Raw genomic sequence first — 21015 nt, forward strand, 5'->3', positions numbered from 1 at the left:
CCGATGCACGCAGGAAGAGGGAGGATGAGTAGAAGTATCTTTACAGCAAAAGCTAAAGAGGAGAGGATGAAACAGGCAAAGCAGGCCAAGGCCTGAGAGGGTAGGTGCAATGGGAGAGTGTCATGGGACTCTGGAAATGTTAATGGAAATCACGGTTTTAGCTTAGGGGAAAAAAGGGTTAATGAGATTTGGTCCTTGACTACCTCTCTGTCCTCAACTCCTAGCCTTTCTGCCTCACTCACTGCACTTCAGCCACCTGGTCCCTTGCTGCTTCTCCTACATGCCAAAGACTTCCTCCTAGTAGGGCCTTTCATCAGATCTCCTGGGAACTCTTTCCCTCCAGAAGGTCACAGGGCTACCTCCTGCACTTCATTCCAGTCTCAAGCTGTCTCCTCTCAGCAGCCTTTCCTGAGCATCATATCAAAATCCGTAATGTCATCCTCTAGAACCTTATTCAGCTATATTTTAATACAAATTACTTATCACTACCTGGAATTTTATTCAACTATTAATTTTGTTGTTTTGAGGGCTATTGTTTGTGCCCTGCCTTTGTGAATTCTGGAAAGGCAGCATCTTTGTTGGTTTCACTCACTACTGTATTTCTCATTCAGAAAACACTGTCTGGGGCATAAAAGTCACTCAGTGTATGCAGAATGAAGAATTAATGAATTCTCACGTCATCAATTATAAAAGGAAATGACAAATTATTTAATAAAAGTGAACAATAGGATTGTTCATGACTTCAGACAAATTAGATCTCAAGGAAATCGATATGGCAAGTGGGTTCCAAGACAGATGAAACAGAAGTAGAATGGACCCAGCAGAAAACAGACCTGCTTCTCTTAGAAATCAGGGCTCAGTAGCATCTTCAAGCCCTGGGATATAAGGTCTATGTCTTAGCACGTAACATTAGTAATGGCAAATTCCCTCATACTGCAATACATGTTCATTGCAAACTGTGAGCGTACATTGTGTTCTAGATGGCAATGAGTAGCACTGGAAACAGGATGCGACAAAAAAAATGGAGAGACTAGGAATATGTTCTTGATTCATCTTTGAAGGAGTACTGTTCTGCCTTTTTAGCTTAGATTATAAAAATGAAAGTTAAGTTGGACAAAACGAATTAAAGAAACAACAATAATGACAAAATGAGCCTTCTCGTTGAGAATCTGCCCTTGGTGGCATGGCTTGTTTCATTCCTTAACCTTTATCAGTTGTAATTTAAAGGAGTCCCTACTTTATATACAAGGCTGGGATTATTTTGGAAATGTTCAATCCGCCAAACCAATTGTTTTAGTATTTTGCTGTTTTATTTTGTTTCTACTTAGTAGTCCTCTGTTTATGTAGAGTTAGTTTCATATGTCATTGTCTACCATTATACTGCTTACTTCCTGAAAGTTTGGGACTCAGCTTCCTCATCTTTGCAGCCTCCACAGTCTGCTTCACACTGATTTACAGATAATAGGGGATCAGCAATAGCTATTGAGCTATTACAACTGTAATGCATTTAAAACTTTTCCTTTTATTTTAATATAATTCCTAAATTTTATATGATATTTTCATATTAGCTACAGCCTCAGTTCTTTTCAAACATCAGCAACTTGTTGGAAGTTCAACAGGAAAGAGAAAATGTATGTAATGTGAATCAAAACTATAATGAGGTTATCACCTCACACCAGTGAGAATGGCCATCATTAAAAACTCTACAACAATAAATACTGGAGAGGGTGTAGAGAAAAGGGAACCTTTCTACACTGTTGGTGGGAATGTAAATTAGTACAGCCACTATGGAGAAAAGTATGGAGGTTCCTTAAAAAACTAAATATAGAGCTACCATATGATCCAGCAATCCCTCTGCTGGTCATATACCTGGAGAAAACCATAATTCAAAAGGATATGTGCACCCCAATGTTCACTGCAGTGCTGTTTACAATAGCCAAGAAGTGAAGCAACAGAAATATCCATTGACAGAGGAATGGATAAAGAAGCTGTGGTACATATATACAATGGAATATTACTCAGCCTAAAAAGAATGAATAATGCCATTTGCAGCAACACGGATGGACCTAGAGATTATCTACTAAGTGAAGTAAGTCAGACAGAGAAAGATAAATATCATATGATATCGCTTATACGCAGAATCTTAAAAAATGATACAAATGAACTTATTTACAAAACAGAAACAGACTCACAGACTTAGAGAACGAACATATGGTTACTAGGGGGGAAGGGTGGGGGGGAGGGATAGATTGGGAAGTTGGGATTGACTTGTACACACTGCTATATCTAAAATAGATAACCAACAAGGACCTACTATACAGCACAGGGAACTCTGCTCAATATTCTGTAATAACTTAAATGGGGAAAGAACTTGCAAAAGAATAGATACATGTATATGTATAACTGAATCACTCTGCTGTACAACTGAAGCTAACACAATATTGTTAATCAAGCATACTCCAACATAAGATAAAAATTAAGAAAAAAAGAAAATGTATGTAAAATATAACTCATTCTCTGTCATTTAGGGGAAATCTAAGACCGATCATATGAAGGAAAGCTTTCAAGATGGGGTTGAGTTTTGGTAGAGGTATAAAGTGTTTCCATGGTCAAGGCAACAGTTATATCTTCCAGGCATTCCTTTTTTTTCTGTTGGAGTCATGACAATTCCTGTTCAAGTCTGTGAAATCTCAACCTCAATGGCAAATTCTTCATGATTCTTCATAAGCGTTGTCACTTACTGAGAATCCAAATGAAAGTTCTGAGTGATTTTAAATTTCATTTCTTCTTGACATATACAGCTTTGTCAGAAAATATATCCTGACTGAAAATGCTTTTTTTTTTTTCTTAAGTGACATAGGCATTCTCTACCCAAATTCCCTTCCAACAGTGATTTGCCCAGTTATGAGGCCTCAAGAGTTTCCCTTTGGCCCAGTTAATACAATGTCAAAGTTAATTGTGAATGCTTAAGCACCTCACAAGCTCTGAAGATGTTGAAATGCTCCCTTATTTAGGAAACCAGATGACAATGCATTCAATTTTGTCATCATAATTACCCTCTTATAAGTAACAATAGACCCACATTTGACAAGTTCTTAATTCACACGTTCTTCTTTCTCTGGGGGTGCTGGCCGTCCTTATATATTTCTCATGAAACGGCTTGGCTTTCTCAGTCTAAATACCTCCCACCTATGCTTTTCCTTTACCACCCAGTTCTACTGGTACTCTTTAATCCATTTATCATCCTTTAAAGATTTCTATATAACTTTTGTTCTTTGGCTTCAGTTGGCATTCTAAGACCTGAAAGTCACTGGAACTTTCAAAGAGAAGGAAGAAAGTAATTAGAAGATTTTGTATTATTTTGATAATATTTTTATTGCATGCATATTGGTTGTAAGGAAATGTGCTGAGTCCTAATTGCTGTTATAGAACAATTACTAAGGCTATAAAGAAGCTAACACAGCAGTGTTTGGGGCTAATAAACAATCCATATTTTAACTATGTACAATAAGGGAGTTTCCTTGTTTATTTCCATCTCTGTCTCCTGTGCAGAGTCACACATTCACACCTTGAGTGGCTAACAACCTCACTTCCAACATAACTCATTACTCCCCTTTTTTGTTGCATATACAACAAAATAATACTTTGTATTCTAATTTGAATTCAAGTTTTTAAAACTGGAGACAAATTACGTAGTTTTACTTGGAGGAAAGTTCGCATCTCCCACTAATAGCACCACCTTACCTACAACACCTGTGGCCCATCAAACTGCAAACGGGAGGAGTTCTGTTTGTCTTTTTTCTTTTGGACCAAATGGGGTGGATGGACGATGTGCAATTATTTTATGAAATTACATTTGACAGAAACCAAAAATACATTAGAGGAGACAATATATGGACTATGTCTTGGAATACAATTTAGAATACAGTCTCTGACTGAACATCAGGAAGTACTGTGGACATGTTGCTATACTAATAAGAGAAACTTGCTGCCTGTTTCCTGACACGCAGAAAAGGCTCCAAGAATCAGAAGGAGCCAGATGGAGACAGAAACAAGATACGCAGCGGGCCCATCTGCCAAACACACGGACTCTAGTGCGCAGTCTGAGGAGATCTCAATGACTTTCCTTGGATAAGCAACCTCTTTCCAGAAAGTAGTCTGTTCACTTGGCTTGCTACACAATGAGTTCATAAAAATAAGCCTTTACTAGGCATGTTATATACTGTAAAATGCTATGCCATCACTTTTATTAGGAAGAAATGGTATTGTCATACAGTTGTTAAGTAATATTTTTCCTGCTTGCTCTTTTACAAATTAAATCTCATTTGTTTTTTTCTGCCCATGGACTTACTTGCAACCAGTTATATCATTTCTCTCTCCAAACTGGTTTCTACAGCACCTTCCAAACTGATATAATCTGCCAATCTAATTTGGGCCTATTTGCCCTCTATTTATGGTCAGAAATCCACTTAGTAGAGCCAAGAATCATTTTCTGGTACTTCCAAGGTCCCACTCTCATCTATCATTCTCCACATTTATATCTCTTAGTTTGTTTTTAATCCATTTTATTGGGTTCTTATCAAAACTTATTTGACAATTTTTATACACTTACTTGAACCACTATATCAACCACTGTATTGAAGCTTAGACATTTATTATCCATAGTCCCCCCCACTAATTTTATAACCTGTCAAGAAAAAACCTCTTAACTTTGTCCAGCATGATTTACTGTTAATCATCCCACTGTGTTTATTTTGCATGGTTTCAATGTCCTCTAGATGTTTATAGAATTTCTCTCACTCAGTTTTTTTAGTGACTAAGCCACGTTTTGGGCTTGAAAAAAAGCTAAGTGGCTCTTTTGAGGAACGTGTTATTAACTCTTTCAGGTTAATTAATTTGGTAAAAGTAACAGTCATAGATGGACACACACACACACACAAACACACACAGAAACATAATCAAATTCTTGCACCTCCCCATAATCCCATGATGTGAATAAAACTCCAGTAAGAACAATGGCTCAAGTTTTTATATTTCTTGTCCCCACATACATACGTTCCCTTCAAGTAAAATACAACTGAATTATTTGGGAGAGTCATTAAATATTTTATTATATGCATTCGCAAATTCACAATAACTCCAGGTAATCCTGCTTATTCTCAAACATGTTAAGTACTTCTATGTCTAAGAGCTATTCATTACATCACAAGAGTCAGAGTTTCATTACTACTTCTCCACTGTTCTATTTAGCATCATCTCTACTGCACTAGAGCACCCAGGGTGCTATAATAGTGGAACTATGTACCATACAAACTTGGAAAAAACACCCAGCTTTCTGCATTCTGAGCCACTTTGTCACCATCCTGAGTCCCTTATTGTACAGTGTCCTTTATGAAAATGTCTTCTTCAGCTTCTGCCTGAAACATCTCTCTCCAATGGGCTCATCAACCAGATCTGAATGGGAAACACACATTATTCTCCTCCAGCATTGTTCCATTTCCTCTCCCTGGATCTATGGCACAAACCATCCTCTTATAATTACACCAGCAAAAATAATAAACTGACAAGTCAGCCCATGTAAATCATCTCATCTACATGAGATTGGTTTTCCAGACACTTCAAGACAAATTTTAATCTCAGCTTGGGCTTATGGTAGATCTTCTCCATAGGCACTAAGGCATACATATGAGTTTATATGTGAGTGAGATTAGGGAGTGTTTGATACTTTATTTAGCAAGATATGGGGTTGTAGTATATAGGTTTCAAATCCTATATTGGGCATCAAAAATTGATCTCCTTGGCCATATTGAACCAAGGCACAAATAACTATGTTCTGATATAATTTCTAAAGGCCTTTGTTACTATATTACTCCTGTAACACCTAAATGGTTAAATTCCTGGCCCTATTCTAATGAAACAAATACTTCTTATGAAACCACTATGTCCCAGACAAGGTGCTAGGTATTGGAATCAAAGAAGACAGCAATCAAAAGGGAAGCTCACAGAAGGTCTGTATAAAGTGTTTAGGTAGCACAGAGAAAAGAAGGACTACATCTGCCTTGGGGAGTATGATTTAAACTAGAAATAAAAAACATACACAAGTTTATCCTAGACTTGAATTTCCTCATTTGAAAATCGAGTTTAACTATACCAATTCTAAATACATGGCTGGTAGGAGTCCTTAAAGTATTTCAAGATATGAAGAAATAATTTGCCCTTGGTAAAATCTGTTGTATTGGTATAAAGTGAGGGGTTGAATATACTCACTACCTCTATTTTCTCTCTCCCCTTTCTCCCTGGAACTCATTCATTCATCTGTTAATCTCCAGTTCTTTCCAGAAACTTCTTTGGTAAACTCACCAGCGACTTATGCTTTGCTAAATCTAGTGGCCATTTTTGAGGCCAATTTTCTATATCCTTTCAATAGCATCTGACATTTCTAAAAACACTTCCCAGTTTACTTCCATGACACCATGCTCTCATGGTTATCCTCCTACCTTAAGAAGGTGGGATATGCTTTGAAGAATAAGGGGATTATGTTCATGAAGCAATTGCTATCATACATTGATAACATCCTGTGGCATCATTAAATTCGCTCAGAAGACTATTTTGCTACAGATACTGTATTGGGGGCTATCCTCACTAAAATTACCCCTCACTGCCAGATAAACTGGTGGGAGAATTACCTTTATACACACAGAAATTTCAACATTTCTTAGTATCAGAAGTTTAAATATGAACAGATATGTGGTGAATGCCTACAAGAGAATTAAATGAAACTAGAAAAGGAAACAAAACATGAAATATTAAAATAACTTCTATTTTTAAAATATAAAAGTAGGGAGGGTGCGAGGGAGGGAGACACAACAGGGAAGAGATATGGGGACATATGTATAACTGATTCACTTTGTTATAAAGCAGAAACTAACACACCATTGTAAAGCAATTATACTCCAATAAAGATGTTAAAAAAAAAAAAAGAGTGCTTCTAGAGGGGCAAATAAAGAATATCAAGTACCTCCATCAAAAAATAAATAAATTAATTAAATAAAATATAAAAGTTAAAAAAACAAAGGAAATAGAGAAAGTATGAGGAACTGGCAGAAGAAAGCATCAAAGTAAAACAGCAATTAATATAATCAGAGGATATATACACTAATATGTATAAAACAGATAACTAATAAGGAACTGCTGTATAAAAAATAAATAAAATTCAAAAAAATTATAATCAGAGGATAGGAAAGTTATTGTAGCTATTAAACAAGAACAGAATGCTATGAAAGGAAGACTAGAGGAAAACAGAGCTTTTTTGCAGATTAAAATTGGATAGCTAAAATAAGTACTACAGTAGAAGTGATGAAAGATACACTGAGAGAATTCTTTTGGAAAGTAGAGTGAAAAAATTAAATACTGGAGAAATAAAAAGAAAACTAGACAACTGATTCAGAAGGTCAAATATCCAAGTAAATGATATCCAATCCAAAAAAACATAATCATGAAACAGAGTATAGAAAATTATAAAAGAAAATATGCAAGGAAATGAAGGAAATAAGAGTTTCACTTGAAAATTTCTTAAATGCATAATAAACCATGAGAATGGTTAAAGAATGGTGAAATTTCAGAACATGAGTGCCAAGCAGGGGATCAATAAAACTTTTAGAAAGAAAAAAAACACATAATGAAAGGAGAGAATGGCTATTAAAATGACATGAAATTTTTCTAAAGCTAAAAGGCAAGGGAGAGGGAAAAAAAGCCTTTACATTGTGGAGGGAGTTTATTAACCTAGACTTTAAAATCCAAGTCAAATGATTAACTTATAATAGAAGAATAAATATATTACCAGATGTAAATACAGCATTTTGTTTTACTTCCCAAAGACCTTTTATTAGGAAGTTCATGAAATATGTCTCCAGACAAAAAGGACTGAGTAAAACAAGAGAACAACTTAGGATCTGGAAAATAGGAGATGAAAAATGGAGGGGCAATGACATAAAGTTTTGAGTTGACAGGGAAATTCAGCTCCAGGATGAATGGTTATAGATTTGGTCTGGGGAGGAATGAGTCCACCTTGAGAAAGAACAGAGGCCTCCAAATGAAGGACTCCAAGGAGAACGAAATTCAACCCATGTGTGAAATATTACTGTAAGCCCTGTGAGAACGAGATGCTGGAACATCTGGTGGAAGATGATGTAGGTTAAGGAAAAACAATAAGCAAAGGTATATAAACAACATACATGGCAATGATTTATTCTAATAAGAAAAGTAAAGCACTGCCTAAGAAAGATATATTCATACTGCACTACCTGGTAAATCAGTGAGTAAATATTTGATTCGGCAAAATGCTTTACGTGTATACACATATATTAAACAGATTCACCTTTCCAAATGAAAAGTTGTGTTTCATTTAAATGTTAAGTTATCCTGTTTCTTTTCATCAACGTGTATTAATTTGCTACTATCATCAGTTTTCTACATCTAGAATAAATTTACGTCATTGGTGTTATTTTCATGAAAATAAATAGGAATATTTATTTCCTGCCAGAACAGCTTGAGGGTGTAGAAATCTTTCTACTTTTTATTATTTCCAAATTGTTTGCAGGTTCCTTTAATGTATTCTGAAAAATAATCACCAATACATGTCAGGTGTTTCTTTAAGGAAACCATTCTCTAGATGTCCTTGGAGGAAGGTATAATTTCAATGGTCTTTGACCATGTAAAATATCTCTTACCCTAATCAATTAATGATGGTGATTTAAGAGCTATCAACCTGAGAGACATTTACTTGAAAAGGTGACCTGCATTAAAGAAAAGGTGATCTTGAAGTCCTATCTCTTAAACCAGAAAAGAGTAATTCTTTATAAAGCAAGAGCTTTCAAAGTCTGGAAACAAAATTACATTCCTGCTTGCTATGCCTTTTGCAATGAAGCAGAAACAAGTAATTGGTTTTGAGCAGTTTTAAACAAGTATTACACAACTCTAATAATGTATTACTAACAAAATGTTCCTTTTTCACATTTCTTTTAATAAATTGTCATGTTGATCAGATGGAGATAGAAATGGTATTCTATTATCTGGGTGATATAGCAGCAAAAAACAAGGGGAAATTACATACCAAATGTTAGTCATTGAGCATGGCTTAAAGAAAGGTTTTGGGGAGCACCTTCAAGACGGCAGAGGAGTAAGACGTGGCGATCACCTTCCTCCCCACAAATACATCAAAAATACATCTACATATGGAACAACTCCTACAGAATGCCTACTGAACACTGGCAGAACACCTCAGACTTCCCCAAATGCAAGAAACTCCTCATGTACATGGGTAGGGCAAAAGAAAAAAGAAAAAACAGAGACAAAAAATAGGGATGGGACCTGCACCTCTGGGAGGGAGCTGTGAAGGAGGAAAAGTTTCCACACACCAGGAAGCCCTTCCACTGGCGGAGACAGCAGGTGGTTGGGTGGGGAAGCTTTGGAGCCATGGAGGAGAGTGCAGCAACAGGGGTGCAGAGGGCAAAGTGGAGAGATTCCCGCACAGAGGATCGGTGCCGACCAGCACTCACCAGCCCGAGAGGCTTTTCTGCTCACCCACTATGGTGGGTGGGGTCTGGGAGCTGAGGCTCGGGCTTCGGAGTTCAGATCCCAGGGAGAGGACTGGGGTTGGCTGCATGAACACAGCCTGAAGGGGGCTAGGGCACCACAGCTAGCTGGGAGGGAGTCCAGGAAAAAGTCCGGACCAGCCTAAGAGTAAAGAGACCATTGTTTTGGGGTGCAGCAGGAGAGGGGATTCACAGCACCAACTAGACAAGCTCCAGAGACCGGCGTGAGCCACGGCTATCAGCATGGACACAAGAGTCGGGCATGAAATGCTAACCCTGCTGCTGCAGCCACCAAGAATCCTGTGTGCAAGCACAGGTAACTGTCCACACCTCCACTCCAGGGGCCTGTGCAGCCCGCCACTGCCAGGGTTCCGTGACCCAGGGACAACTTCCCCAGGAAACAACATGGCACACCTCACGGTGTTGCAACGTCAAACCGGCCTCTGGGCCGATGGGTCACCCCACATTCCATATCCCTCCCTCCCCCCGGCCTGAGTGAGCCACAGCCCCCTAATCAGCCACTCCTTTAACCCCCTCCTGTCTGGGCGAAGAATAGATGCCAGAGAGCGACTAACATGCAGAGGCAGGGCCAATCCAAAGCTGAAACACAGGAGCTGTGCAAACAAAGAAGAGAAAGGGAAATTTCTCCATGCAGCCTCAGGAGCAGTGGATTAAATCTCCATAATCAACTTGATGTATCCTGTATGTGTGGAATATCTGAACAGACAACGAATCATGCCAAAATTGAGGCGGTGAATTTTGGGAGCAACTGTAGACTTGGGGTTTGCTGTCTGCGACTGACTAGTTTCTGATTTATATGGCTATCTTAGTTCAGTATTTAGCACTTATTATCATTGGTGGATGTGTTGATTGGTTTGGTTGCTCTCTTTTTTTGTATTATCTAAAAAAATTTATTTATTTAAAAATTTTTTTATTTTAATAACTTTATTTTATTATTTTTTCTTTCTTTCTTTTTTTTCTCCCGTTTCTTCTGAGCCATGTGGCTGACAGAGTCTTTGTGCTCCGGCTGGGTGCCAGGCCTGAGACTCTGAGGTGGGAGAGCTGAGTTCAGGACATTGGAACACCAGAGACCTCCTGGCCCCACATAATATCAACTGGCAAGAGCTCTCCCAGAGATCTATGTCTCAACGCTAAGACCCAGCTCCACTCAACGACCAGCAGGCTCCAGTGCTGGACACCCCATGCCAAACAAGCAAGACAGGAACACAACATCATCCATTAGCAGAGAGGCTGCCTAAAATCATACTAAGTTCACAGACACCCCAAAACACACCACTGGACACAGTCCAGCCCACCAGAAAGACAAGATCCAGACTGATCCACTAGAACAAAGGCACCATACCCCTCCACAAGAAGCCAACACAACCCACTTAACCAACCTTACCCACTGGGGGCAGACACCAAAAACAAGGGGAACTACGAACCTGCAGCCTGCAAAAAGGAGACCCCAAACACAGTAAGATAAGCAAAAAGAGAAGACAGAGAAATACACAGCAGATGAAGCAGCAAGCTAAAACCCACCAGACCTAACAAATGAAGAGGAAGCAGGCAGTCTACCTGAAAAAGAATTCAGAGTAATGATAGTAAATATCATCCAAAATCTTGGAAATAGAATGGAGAAAATACAGGAAATGTTTAACAAGGACCTAGAAGAACTAAAGAGCAAACAAACAATGATGCACAACACAATAAATGAAATTAAAAATTCTCTAGAAGGAATCAATAGCAGGATAACTGAGGCAGAAGAACGGATAAGTGACCTGGAAGATAAAATAGTGGAAATAACTAGTGCAGAGCAGAAAAAAGAATGCAAAGAACTGAGGACAGTCTCAGAGACCAACATTTGAACAATAGGGGTCCCAGAACAAGAGAAAAAGAAAGGGTCTGAGAAAATATTTGAAGAGATTATACTTGAAAACTTCCCTAACATGGGAAAAGAAATAGTCAAGTCCAGGAAGAACAGAGTCCCATACAGGAAAAATCCAAGGAGAAACACTCCAAGACACATATTAATCAAAAAATCAAAAGTTAAATACAAGGAAAAAACATTAAAAGCAGCAAGGAAAAAGCAACAAGTAACATACAAGGGAAGCCCCATAAGGTTAACAGCTGATTTTTCAGCAGAAACTCTGCAAGCCAGAAGGGAGTGGCAGGACATATTTAAAGTGGTGAAAGGGAAAAACCTACAACCAAGAGTACTCTACCCAGCAAGGATCTCATTCAGATTCCATGGAGAAATTAAAAGCTTTACTGACAAGTAAAAGCTAGGAGAATTCAGCACCACCAAACCAGCTTTACAAAAAATACTAAAGGAATTTCTCTAGGCAGGAAACACAAGAGAAGGAAAAGACCTACAATAACAAACCCAAAACAATTAAGAAAATGGTAATAGGAATACACATATTGATAATTACCTTAAAGGTAAATGGATTAAATCCTCCAACCAGAACACATAGACTGGGTGAATGGATACAAAAATAAGACCCATATATATGTTGTCTACAAGAGACACACTTGGGCACATAGAGACTGAAAGTGAGGGAATGGAAAAAGATATCCCATGCAAATAGAAACCAAAAGAAAGCTGGAGTAGCAATTCTCATATCACACAAAATAGACTTTAAAATAAAGACTATTACAAGAGACAAAGACGGACACTAAATAATGATAAAGGGATCAATCCAAGAAGAAGATATAAAAATTGTAAATATTTATGCACCCAATATAGGAGCACTTCAATACATAAAGCAAATGCTAACAGCCATAAAAGGGGAAACTGACAGTAACACAATCAGTAGAGGAATTTAACACCCCACTTTCACAAATGGACAGATCATCCAAAGTGAAAATAAATAAGGAAACACAGGCTTTAAATGATACATTAAACAAGATGGACTTCATTGATATTTATAGGACATTCCAACCAAAAACAACAGAATACAGTTTCTTCTCAAGTGCTCATGGAACATTCTCCAGGATAGATCATATCTTGGGTCACAGATCAAGCCTTCATAAATTTAAGAAAACTGAAATCATATCAAGTATCTTTTCTAACCACAACACTATGAGACTATATATCCATTACAGGAAAAAAACTGTAAAAAATACAAACACATGGAGGCTTAACAACATGCTACTAAATAGCCAAAAGATCACTGAAGAAATCAAGAGGAAATCAGAAAATACCTAGAAGCAAATGACAATGAAAACACAAAGACCCAAAACCTATGGGATGCAGCAAGAGCTGTTTGAAGAGGGAAGTTTATAGCAATACAATCCCACCGCAAGAAACAAGAGAAATCTCAAATAAACAACCTAACCTTACATCTAAAGCAATTAGAGAAAGAAGAACAAAAAAACCCCCAAAGTTAACAGAAGGAAAGAAATCTTAAAGATCAGATCAGAAATAAATGAAAAAGAAATGAAGGAAACAAGAGCAAAGATAAATAAAAGTAAAAGCTGGTTCTTTCAGAAGATAAACAAAATTAACAAATCATTAGCCAGACTCAACAAGAAAAAAAGGGAGAAGACTCAAATCAACAGAATTAGAAATGAAAAAGAAGTAACAACTGACACTGCAGAAATACAAAGGATCATGAGAGATTAACACATCAACTATATGCCAATAAAATGGACAACTTGGAAGAAATGGACAAATTCTTAGAAAAGCACAACCTTCTGAGACTGAAATGGAATAAATAGAAAATATAAACAGACCAGTCACAAGCACTGAAATTGAAACTGTGATTAAAAATCTTCCAACAAACAGAAGCTCGGGACCAGATGGCTTCAAAGGCAAATTCTATCAAACATTTAGAGAGGAGATAACACCTATCATCCTTCTCAAACTCTTCCAAAATATAGCAGAGGGAGGAACACTCCCAAACTCATTCTATGAGGCCACCATCACCCTGCTACCAAAACCAGTCAAAGATGTCACAAGAAAACTAGAGGCCAATATCACTGATGAATATAGATGCAAAATTCCTCAACAGAATACTAGCAAACAGAATCCAACAGCACATTAAAAGGATCATACACTATGAACAAGTGGGGTTTATCCCAGGAATGCAAGGATTCTTCAATATATGCAAATCAAATAATGTGATACACCATATTAAGAAACTGAAGGATAAAAACCATATGATAATCTCAATATAGATGCAGGAAATGCTTTCAACAAAATTCAACACCCATTTATAATAAAAACTCTCCAGAAAGTAGGCATAGAGGGAACTTACATCAACATCATAAAGGCAATATATGACAAATCCACATCCAACATCATTCTCAATGGTGAAAAGCTAAAACCATTTCCTCTAAGATCAGGAACAAGACAAAGTTGCCCACTCTCACCACTATTATTCAACATTGTTTTGGAAGTTTTAGCCACAGCCATCAGAGAATAAAAAGAAATAAAAACAATCCAAATCTGAAAAGAAGTAAAACTGTCACTGCTTGCAGATGACATGTTGCTATACATAGAGAATCCTAAAGATGCTACCAGAAAACTACTAGAGCTAACCAATAAATGTGGTAAACTAGCAGGATACCAAATTAAAGCAGAGAAGTGTCTTGCATTCCCATACACTAATGATGAAAACTCTGAAAGAGAAATTAAGGAAACACTCCTATTTACCATTGCAACAAAAAGAATAAAATACCTAGGAATAAACCTACCTAGGGAGACAAAAGACCTGTATGCAGAAAACTATAAGACAGTGATGAAAGAAATTGAAGATGATACAAACATATGGACAGATATACCATGTTCTGGACTGGAAGAATCAACATTACGAAAATGACTATACTACCCAAAGCAATCTATGCACTCTCTATCAAACTACCAATGGCATTTTTCACAGAACTAGAACAAAAAATTTCACAATTTGTTCAGAAACACAAAAGACCCAGAATAGCCAAAGCAATTTTGAGAAAGAAAAATGGAGCTAGAGGAATCAGGCTCCCTGACTTCAGACTATACTACAAAGCTACAGTAATCAACACAGTATGGTACTGGCACAAAAACAGAAATATAGATCAATGGAACAGGATAGAAAGCCCATAGATAACCCCACGCACATATGGTCACCTTATCTTTGATAAAGGAGGCAAGAATATACAATGGAGAAAAGAGAGCCTCTTCAATAAGTGGTGCTGGGAAAACTGGAGAGCTACATGTAAAAGAATGAAATTAGAACACTCCCAAACACCGTACACAAAAATAAACTCAAAATGGATTAAAGACCTAAATGTAAGGGCACACACTGTAAAACTCTTAGAGGAAAACATAGGCAGAACACTCTATGACATAAATCACAGCAAGATCCTTTCTGACCCACCTCGTAGAGAAATGGAAATAGAAACAAAAATAAACAAATGGGACCTAATGAAACTTAAAAGTTTTTGCACAGCAAAGGAAACTACAAACAGGACGAAAAGACAACCCACAGAATGGGAGAAAATATTTGCAAATGAAGCAACCGACAAAGGATTAATCTCCAAACTCTATAAACAACTCATGCAGCTCAATATTAAAAAAGCAAACAACCCAATCAAAAAATGGGCAGAAAACCTAAACAGACATTTCTCCAAAGAAGATGTATAGATTGCCAACAAACACATGAAAGGATGCTCAACATCACTAATCATTAGAGAAATGCAAATCAAAACTACAATGAGGTATCACCCCACACCAGTCAGAATGGCCATCATCAAGAAATCTAGAAACAATAAATGCTGGAGAGGGCGTGGAGAAAAGGGAACCCTCTTGCACTGTTGGTGGGAGTGTAAATTGATACAGCCACTATGGAGAAGAGTATGGAGGTTCCTTAAAAAACTAAAAATTGAACTACCATATGACCCAGCAATCCATGACTGGGCATAAACCCTGAGAAAACCATAATTCAAAAAAAGTCACGTACCACAATGTTCATTGCAGCTTTATTTAGAATAGCCAGGACATGGAAGCAACATAAGTGTCCATCGACAGATGAAAGGATAAAGAATGTGGCACATATATACAGTGGAATATTACTCAACCATAAAAAGTAACAAAATTGAGTTGTCGTGAGGTGGATGGACCTAGAGTCTGCCATACAGAGAGAAGTAAGTCAGAAAGAGAAAAACAAATACCATATGCTAACACATATATATGGAATCTAAAAAAAAAAGGTTCTGAAGAACCTAGGGGCAGGACTGGAATAAAGACGCAGATGTAGATAATCGACTTGAGGACACGGGGAGGGGTAAGTGTAAGCTGGGATGAAGTGAGAGAGTGGCATGGACATATATACATTACCAAATATAAAATATCTAGCTAGTGGGAAGCAGCTGCCTAGCACAGGGAGATCAGCTCGGTGCTTTGTGACCACCTAGAGGGGTGGGACAGGGAATGTGAGAGGGAGGCACAAGAGGGTGGGGATATATGGATATATGTATACGTATAGCTGATTCACTTTGTTATACAGCAGCAACTAACGCAACAATGTAAAGCAATTATACTCCAAAAAAGATGTTAAAAAATATATAAATAAATAAAAGCAATGTCAAGGCAAAATAAATAAATAAAACGTTTTGCAGCCATGGCAATAACTGCCAGAGAGTTATTGTATCCTTAATGAACGTCATATATAAGATTTTAGTCACTTGTAAGAATAATTATTCCATCCCATTCAGAAATATATCTAGAGGAATATATATGTTTATTTTATATATAATATAATATTCATCAACCAAATTAGAACTGTTAAAAGTAAAAGATCATTTTTAGTGCTTTTATTAGATTTATGAATCCTTAAAGAGAACTTTGTATCAAATATGTTTGGAATAATATTTTATGTTAATAGATTATATATTATTATTAACAGCTACATATTATTACTATATATAATTATATATATTATATATATGTAAAGTTATTTTGAGAAAGTGCTTTTTAAATATCCTGGTAAATAATAAACCCTCAATGCTACTGAAATCTTAATCTGAAGTTTTTCAGTCAAGATAATATTTTTTGTAATACCTTGTGTTATAATACTTAACACAGGGACTTCCCTGCTGGCACAGTGGTTAAGAATCCACCTGCCAATTCAGGGGACACGGGTTCAAGCCCTGGTCTGGGAAAATCCCACATGCCACGGAGCAACTAAGCCCATGCACCACAACTAGTGAGCCTGCGCTCTAGAGCCCGCAGGCCACAAGTACTGATCTCGCGCCCCACAACTACTGAAGCCCACGTGCCTTGAGCCTATGCTCCGCAACAAGAGAAGCCACCTCAGTGAGAAGCCCGCGCATGGCAACAAAGAGTAAACCTCACTCGCCACAATAGAAAAAGCCCTCGTGCAGCAATGGAGACCTAGCGCAGCCAAAAAATAAAATAAAATTAAAAAATAAAATAAAAAAATTGAAAAAAAACCAACACAATGTTAATGTAATACTTTTATATGGTTAAAAAGTACATTCAAAGAATATTAGGAAATCAATTTAATGCATGATAGATGTAGATCTACATTTACTTGAATGACTTAACACTTCTATATATGTATAAATATATACATTTATTCATTGTATGTCTAAATTAATTCTGATTGCTTTAAAAAAAATTTATTACAGCTTTAAATTTACAGAAAAGTTGCTAAGATAGTACAGAGTGTCCATACACCCCACACCCAGTTTTCCCTATTTTTAACATCCTATGTTAGTATAGTATATTTGTTACAATTAATGAACCAATATTGACATATTATTATTAACTAAAGCCCATATTTTGATCAGATTTTTCTTAGTTTCTACTTAATGTCCTTTTTCTGTCCCAAGAACTCACCCGGCCAGGGGCTTGCCAGGATACTACATTTATTTATGTCTTTTTAGGCTCCACTTGACTGTGACAGTTTCTCAAATATTCCATATTTTTAATGACCTTGACAGTTTTGAGGCATACTGCTCAGGTATTTTGTTGAATGCTCCTCAACTGGGATTTTTCTGATGTTTTTCTCGTGATTAGACTGGAGTTATGCATGTTTGGGAAGAAGACTGCAGAGATAAAATACCACTTTAATCACATCATATCAAGGGAATATAATATCAACATGACTTTTCACTGTTGCTGTTGACCTTGATCACCTGGCTGAGGTACTCTTTATCAGATTTCTCCACTGTGAAGTTAGTCTTTTTTGCCCTCATTCTGCACTGCGCTCTTTGGAAAGAAGTCACTATAATTAGCTGACATTTAGAGGCAGAGTTATACTCCACCTCCTTGAGGGTGAAGTATGCACATTAAATATTTGTTTTGTTTTTTTTTTTGCACAGGAGACTTGTCTCCCCTCCCTTGCTTACTTGTTAAATAATTTGTTGATACCAGTATGAATTTGTAGGTATTTATTTTACATTTTGGGTTATAATCCAATACTACTTTATTATTTTCCTTAAATTGTTCCAGCTTTGGCTACTAGGAGCTCTTTCAGTTGACTCTGGTGCTCTTTTGGCATACTTTCCCCTTTTTTCTTGAGAACTTCCTTCCTTTCTGGTACCTACAAGATGCTCCAAGCTCATCTTAAATATTTCCTGCCCCAGTCCTAGAATCACCCATTTCTCCAAGGAGAAATTATTGGAGAATGATATTAGAAACCAAGATCTGGACACTAGGTGTGCTAATTGTTACTGGGAGTATCATTGCTTCTAGGCCCTCTCAGCTGACACAGCAAGGAAATATATATGTGTATACTAACCCCAAGATATATAATACCTATAACTAATTCTATATATAACTATCTCTATTCATATTAAGTTAAATATGAATTTAAACTGATGACTTCAACTCTAGTCTGTTACATTTTAGCCCCCTTCCCCTTGCCTCCTGCCCTTGTTTATTTGTAAATTTTCACTCTAACAGTGAAAAACCTGACTCCTGGCTCCTACCTTCCACCATCCATCATCCATTTGCTTAATTGTTCAGTTACAGTGTACACTCATAGCAGTATCATAAATGTTAACCCATAACCTCATGTATCAACTACAGTACAATGCTTATGTAGTTTCTTTTGCCTTTAGTCTTACAGACTCCATTCATTTACAAAGTTACTTAGGTCAGCAATTCCCCCCTCCACCACCACTCCCACCCCTGTCAGATTGTTTCATATATTTACAAACAACTAGATTTTCTCACATTCTGCAACCCATCTTCACCTTCTAAATGATTTTCTAATTTGCATAAATTAAGATTCATTCTTTGTGATATAAAATTCTATGGATTCGGACAAATGCATTTTGTCATGTATCTACAATTACAGTATCATACAAAATAGCTTCATTGTCCTAAAAAAAAATCCCCTGTGCATTACCTATAAAACCCTCCTCTGCCCCCTGTCAACTTTGCTATGGTTTTGCCTTTTCAAGAATGTCACACATTTGGGATCACTCAGTATATAGCTTTCCCAATTGGCCTGTTTCAATTAGCAATATGCATTTCAAATTCATCCATGTCTTGACTTGGACAGCTCATTTCTTTTTATTGTTGAATAATATATCTCATTGTCTGGATCTACCAAAGTTTGTTTATCCATTTACCTACCGATTATCTGGGTTGCTTCCAGCTTGGGACAATTATGAATAAAGCTGCTATAAATATTTTTTGTTCAGGTTTTTGTGTAGACGTAAGTTTTCAGATTAGTTGGGTAAACACCTAGGAGTACAATTGCTGGACTTCATGGTAAGACAGTATTTAGCTTTGTAGGAAACTTCCAAACTGTTTCACAAAATAGCTATTTCATTTTGCCTTCTCACCAGCAAAGAATAAGAGCTCCCATTACTCTGTATCCTTGCCAGCAATTGGTATTACCAATTTTTTTATATTAACCATACAAACAGGTGTGTTGTGGTATCTCATTACTGTTTTAATTTGCAACTCCTTAATGACAAATGATGTTGAGGATCTTTTCATATACTTATACACCACATGTATACATTCTTTGGTTAGGTATCGGTTCAGAACTTTTGCCCATTTTTTATGTGGGTTGTTTTCCTATTGTTGAGTTTTAAGAGTACTCTGTGTATTTTTGGATGCAAGTCCTTTATCAGATATGTGTTTTAAAAATATTTTCTCACAGTTTATAGCTTGTCTTTTGATTATATTAATATTGTCTTTCACAGAGCAAAGTTTTTAATTTAAAACATGTCCAGCTTACCATTTTTTTCTTTCCTGTATTGTGCCTTTAGTGTTGTATCTAAATATTCATTACCGAATCCGAAGTTACCTATATTTTCTCCTGTTTTCTTCTGGAAGTTTTATACTTTGGAGTTTTATACTAGGCCTATGATCAATTTTGAAATATATTTTGTGAAAGGTGGTCATCCATTGCTCCTTTACCCTTTACTGAAAAGACTAGTCATTCTCCATTGATTTGACTTTGGTCCTTTGTTAAAGCTCTGTTGGCTATATTTGTGTGGGTCTACTTCTAGGTTCTATTCTGTTCAGTTGATCAATGTATCTATTCTTTTTCCATAAACACATTGTCTTGATTATTGTAGATTTATTATAATTCTTGAAATCAAGTGATGTGAATCCTCCAATTTCGCCCTTCTTCAGTACTATGTTGGCTATTCTAGATCTTGACCTTTGCATTATAAACTTTAGAAAAAAATTACAAATATCTACAAAATAGCTTACTGGTGTTTGGATTGGGATTGCATTGAATCTATAGATGAAGGCAGGGAAAAATGACATCTCAACAGCATTGTGTCTTCTAATCCATGGTCACAAAATATTTTCCCATTTGTTTAAATCTTCTTTTGTTTATTTCATCAGAGTTCTGTACTTTTCTGTATTTAGATGTTGCACTTAGTTTTTTAGCATTCTACCTGATTATTTCATGTTTCTGGTGCAATTGTAAAAGGTTGTTGGGTTTCTTTTGTAATTCCAATAGTTCATTGCTGGTATATAGGAAAACAGTTAACTTTTGCACATTAACTTGTAGCCTGCTACCTTGCTATATTCCCTTTTTGGTTACAGGAGGTTTTTTTTCTTTTTTTCCAGTTCTTTAGGAATTTCTATATAGACAATCACGTCATCTGCTAACAGTTTCGTTTTATGTTTCTTTTCAATTTGTATACATTTTATATCCTTTTCTTGTCTTACTGAACTAGCTGGGAGAATCAGTATGGTCTTGAATAGAAATGGTGGGACAGGACACCCTTGCCTTGTTGCCCATCTTGCAAAGTGTCCGGTTTTTCACCACCAAGTATAATGTTAGCTTAGGGGGTGTTTTTGGTAGATATACTTTATCAAGTTGAGGAAGTTCTCTTTTATTCCTAGTTTTTTGAGAGTTTTGTCATAATCGGTGTTGGATTTGCTCAAATATTTTTTCTGCTTCAATTGATATGATCAATTCATTTTTAGCTTTTG

Source organism: Monodon monoceros, unplaced genomic scaffold (assembly GCF_005190385.1).
Source record: "Monodon monoceros isolate NGI ecotype Baffin Bay Population unplaced genomic scaffold, NGI_Narwhal_1 Super_Scaffold_22, whole genome shotgun sequence".
NCBI lineage: Eukaryota > Metazoa > Chordata > Mammalia > Artiodactyla > Monodontidae > Monodon > Monodon monoceros.